The sequence below is a fragment of the Theobroma umbraticum genome, unplaced genomic scaffold, assembly GCF_002168275.2.
Source record: "Theobroma umbraticum cultivar Fairchild unplaced genomic scaffold, ASM216827v3 scaffold_239.1, whole genome shotgun sequence".
NCBI classification, from domain to species: Eukaryota; Viridiplantae; Streptophyta; class Magnoliopsida; order Malvales; family Malvaceae; genus Theobroma; species Theobroma umbraticum.
The window spans coordinates 1479683-1485047 of record NW_018397273.1 but is presented as its reverse complement, the minus strand read 5'-3'; the positions used below and the strand labels follow the sequence as shown (position 1 = coordinate 1485047).

General features: G+C 26.8%; 1 non-coding gene across 1 annotated transcript; it reads left to right on the top strand.

Annotated features, from left to right (window-relative positions):
- Window positions 1–3794: 3794 nt before the first annotated feature.
- LOC149526437 (small nucleolar RNA snoR8a) lies at window positions 3795–3887 on the top strand. The gene has a single exon (XR_016352012.1). It is a non-coding gene; the product is annotated as a small nucleolar RNA snoR8a (small nucleolar RNA).
- The last annotated feature ends 1478 nt before the right edge of the window (window positions 3888–5365 follow it).

The window sequence follows — 5365 nt, the reverse complement described above, 5'->3', positions numbered from 1 at the left end:
GTTAAACATTCTCCATATATCGATACTTTGCTTCAAAATGCTATATTTCACTCCAAAACTTAGTCTTTTGACTCTAACTTCCCTCTCATACCCCATCTAACTTAAACTCCTTGGATTTTTATCATTTTCTAAGTGATTTCCATTGCAATCTTTCATGCATAAGTTGGTTCAAGCTCACCAAGTAAGTTTTTCCATTATATCCTCACAATGAGAGTATCATAGAAAGTTACATAGATATACGTCTTAAAGTCACTCCCTAACATTTTTAGTTTTCCAATTTCGTGTTCCAACATATTATCACCTAAAAATAGTCAAAGCTTTCAGTAATCATTTAAAATCTTCGAAGGTACGTTTGGTTCACAGAATGGAACAAAGTGGAAATGGAATAACCATTTAACGAGAATAGAATAAAGGAAGAATAGTTATTATATAGTTTGGTTCGTAAGAATGAAATAAGACAGGAATTGCTATTATAACATATTCTAGTGCTTGGCTTGCAAGAATAATTTAGGAATAATTAAGGAATAAGTGATAAATGACAAAAATATATTTTATTATAATATATAATTATTTTATTTTTAATCTTTACATTTTAAAAAATAAAATATTAAAACTTTATGGTTAAAATTTTAAATGTTATTTTTTATAATTTACATTTACATTTATGATAATTAATAGTATTGTTTTAATTATTACTAGATCCGCGCGCATCTTTGTAACCGGAAATAGAGAGGGGAATGCCATTTGGCATTTCCCACTTTAGTCATGGTGCCACCTTCGCCTTTCATCGAAGGACTTTAGAGAGAAAAGGAAAAGTAAAAAGACGGGTAAAGAGAGAAAGAAAATGTGAAAATTGAAGAAATTTTATGTTAGGATGGTAATTTTTAAATTTATTTAAGGGTAATTTTGTTTAACAAAATTTTTGACATTTTCTCCGCCCTTAGCATAGTTATTACTAAGCTCCCCTTGGTAATGGCTATTCAGATTTAAAAGTTTTTATCTTTTCCTAGAAATGACCATTTCTTTGGAGCAAAGAAGATATAAAATAGGGTTTAAGAATAAGGGGATGGCTATTTCATTTTCCCAACCAAACATGTTGCACATTTGTTTTTTGTTCCCTGTTGTCTGCTTTTCATTTTATTACTAAACATTTCTTATTGAATTACTTTTTACAATTGAGACGTTCCACTTGGGGATAACTTTACTTGATAAATTACGGGACCATTTCCTTTTGTGGGAAAAGCACCTTGCACATCAAGTAAATTTAATTAAAAAAAAAACCAACTCTATTATTGCATTTCAAAATGAATTCATCCCATAGGAAACAAGACCTGATTGGACCCTGCCAAGACAAAGACACGACAAAGAACCTCCAAAACATAGTCCCCAAGTAAAATATGCCACAAAATAGGCTACGTCTCAGCACTAGAATTGTCAACTGCCAAACCAACAACCGCTTATCTTATTATTAATTAGTACTTGAACAAAATGTCGAATTTTATTGACACCTTTAGAATTTTAAAATTTAAGTTCTAGCTTAAATTCGTTTATTTAAAATTTATTTATTGTTATAGTATAAAAATATATTTTTATTTTTGTATTTGAATATTTTTGAATATAGTGTAGAATTATAATACAGAAGAAATAATACTTAGATATTAAATAATCTCCAGGACTACATTGAACTTGAAAAATCTTGTTTGTCACTTAATCTGAATTAAATATAACAAGTCACCCATCCCATTAACAAGTCAAGAAAATAAATCTTATTATATATTAACAAAATTATTATACTCACTAAAAATTAATTTAAAAAATTTAGAAATATTATTAATAAAATCATAATACAAGATATTGGCCTTTTTGGCCTTAGTCAATTGATCCTACCTTTGAAATTATAATATCAAACCATATGTTTTAGCAAGCAAATACTATTGGTTTTTAGACTTCGGAAAAGAAAGATTTAAATTTTGCTATTTAAGTAAAGAGATCATATACTAACGAATGCTCGAGTAAACAAATACTAGCACTTCCAAAAGTAATATAATATGTAATAGATGGCATGCGATTTGAGCATTAAAAATGGCTTGATGCGACGATTAGCTATACAAAAAATCAAATTTGATAGACCTCTTTAAAATTTTAAAATTTAAATTCGAGCTTAAATTATTTTATTTAAAATTTATTTATTGGCTCAGAATGAAAAATATATTTTTATGTTAGTATTTGAATATTTTAAATATGTTGTAGAATTAAAAATATAAAAAAAATAATTATTTCGATATAAAATAATAGTCAGGATTGGATTGAACTTGAAAAATCTTGTTCATGACTCAATCCGAGTTAAACAAGACAAGTCACCTATCCCATTAACAAGTCTAAAAAATAAATCAGATTATATATTAATAAAATTATTATACTCATTAAAATATAAATTTAGAAAGATTATAAACGAAATCATAATATAAGATATGAAACTTTTTCGCCCTTTTCAATTGATCCTACCTTGGAAATTAAGATATCAAACCATCCATTTTAGCAAGCAAACACTATTAGTTCCGAGAGTAATAGATGGTATGCGATTTGAACAATAAAAATGGCTCGACGCGACATTTAGCACAGCATTTTTTGTCTTTTCGTTGAAAAAGCGACATTATTAACGCGACATTTAGCACAGCATTGTTTGTCTTTTTGTTGAAAAAGCGACTCCTTTCTTAGAGGACAGTTGTCTAATAATGCGCACTGCCAGCCACGGGATGTTTGGGGATAAGGTTCTTGTGCTTTCAGAACCACAATTCCAGAGCCAATTTCCTGTACAAACCGTTGTCCCTGCGCCCCACCCGGCTTTCATTGTTCATCTTTTTCCTTACATTGACTTGAGGGTGAGCAACTCCCATATCTAATAAATGTTCTGTTGATTTTGTCACCGCAACAACAATTTTTACTAATAATTTTTATACTCAAAACATTCGACTCTTTATGTCCATACATTTTTTACATCAAAACACTCATCAAGTCTTTACATCCATACATTTTGTCCAATTTTAATCTCTTTAGTCTCTTGATTTTAAGTACTTCAATTTAATCATTTTTTCTAATTGTATCTCATTTTACCATTATAGAGGATAATGTCAGTGCTAATATCAGTACTAACGTGGCACCTACATGATGATGTAACAGCGTCATGTGACACTAATATGATGACAGGATAATGATGATGTGGCACTGACATGCTGACATATTAATGCCACATGACAAATCAAAAAAAGTTTTAAAAAAGTTTTTTGTGTTACATTATTGGGACTAAATTGAACAAAAATATATAATATAATGACTAAATTCAACAAAATTGAAATGTTTATAGACTAAATTGAAAAACATATTTGTAAAATATAAATCTTTAAGTAGATGATAGATATACTTATTAATAAGTAAAATATTTAAGTGTAAAAGATTTATGGTATTAAAAAATTTATACAAATATTTTTTTTCTTGATTATTCGATTTTAGAATATGTACATTAATTTATCTTCTTTGTAAAAATTAATTTTTAATTCTCATTTTATGAAAAAAATTTTAAAAAAAATTTCATACTTAAAGTCATATTTAGATGAATAACTTGTATTATGTTGGAATAAAAGAATATAAAAAGACTAAATAAATTTTTTCCTTTATTTATAATAGTATAGAAATTTAAAATTTATTTGACTTAGTTTTTAATTTGAGCTGAACTTAAATTAGCAAAATAAGTTGATTCAGGTTTTTCTTTTAAAAAAATGAAAAAGGGAGATACGGAGTTAGCAATGATTATAGAAATAATTCTTTGCTCTAATTTACTTAATTTGAATATGACAAACCTCTTATTACAACAATAGAATCTGAGCTGCTCCACTCCTTAAATTATTTATTTATTTTTTATGTGTTTATTTTGTTTAATATTTCAAGTTATAATTTTTAGGTTGATATTTTTTGGATTAAAAACTATATTTATGGTTGATAGAGTTAAATATAATTGTAAATATTTGTCTCATTTTATTTTGTATTTTAAAATTTTTTGTAAATCCAAATTAATAATTTGAATTTAAAATTTAACAGAAATTGATTGTGGTATTTGAGCTTAAATAAAATCATTTTATAAGAAACTTTGAATAAAATTGAATAAAAGACAAATTGTTTAAGAGTTGAACAATTCCAAAAAAATTGGTATTTGTAAATTATAAAAGCTGTAACTAAATCAATCTATTCTGCTGATTTGAGCTCAGCTCAAGTTAAAAATTAAGTTAAATAAATTTTAAATTTTTATAAAATTAAAAATAAAAGAAAAAGGAATTTATTTTGTCCTTTTGTATTATTTTATTCGAACATAATGTAAGTTATTCATCTAAATATGACTTTAGGTATGAAATTTTTTTAAAATTCTTTTATAGAAAGAAAATTCTAACTTAATTTTTACAAAAAAAGATAAATTAATGTACATATTTTAGAATCAAATAATCAAGGAAAAACTTATATAAATTTTAACACCATAAATCTTTTACACTTGCATATTTGGCTTATCAATAAGTATATCTATCATCCATTTAAAGATTTGTAATTTTTAAATATTTTTTCAATTTAATCCCTCAACATCTTAATTTTGCTCAATTTAGTCCACGTATTATATATTTTGTTCAATTTCATCCCTATGACATGACACAGAAAACTTCTTTTGGAAATTTTTTTAATTTGCCATGTGGCATCGACGTATCAGCTTGACAATGTCATATTAGCATTGCCACATCAGCATATTAGTGCCACATGGCACTACCACATCATCATATCGATGCCATGTGGCATGCCATGTCATCATGTGGTTATCACGTCATCAAAATATGCCATGTCAGCATTGATGTAAGCACTGACATCATTCTTTTTAATGGCAAAATTAGATGTCATTAGAAGGAGGGACTAAACTAAAGCAATTCTCAAAATCAATGGACTAAATTTTTTTGATTTTGAGTATAGGGACTCAATTGAACAAATTGCATAGATACAGGGACTTGGTGGATATTTTGATCATTTTTTTAGTTGACATTTAACAATGTATCATAACCACACAAATATTAGCAAGAGTCATTATTATTGGACTAAACTATTTCACTGTACAAATTTTATCATGTAATTCAATCTTTTCATCAACTATAGCTATGAAAATAAGGTTAAAGTAAAATAACCAAGAGGGGGATGCATGGGTTATGAATTACAAATTTCTCTTTCTTCAAGAACTTTAAAAGTGCAATAGAAATATGAGAAGTAAAATAGCAAAAACAGAATATGAGCTAAGCAAGTCAAGTGCTGAAAGATAAAGAGTACTTAATTGGATTTT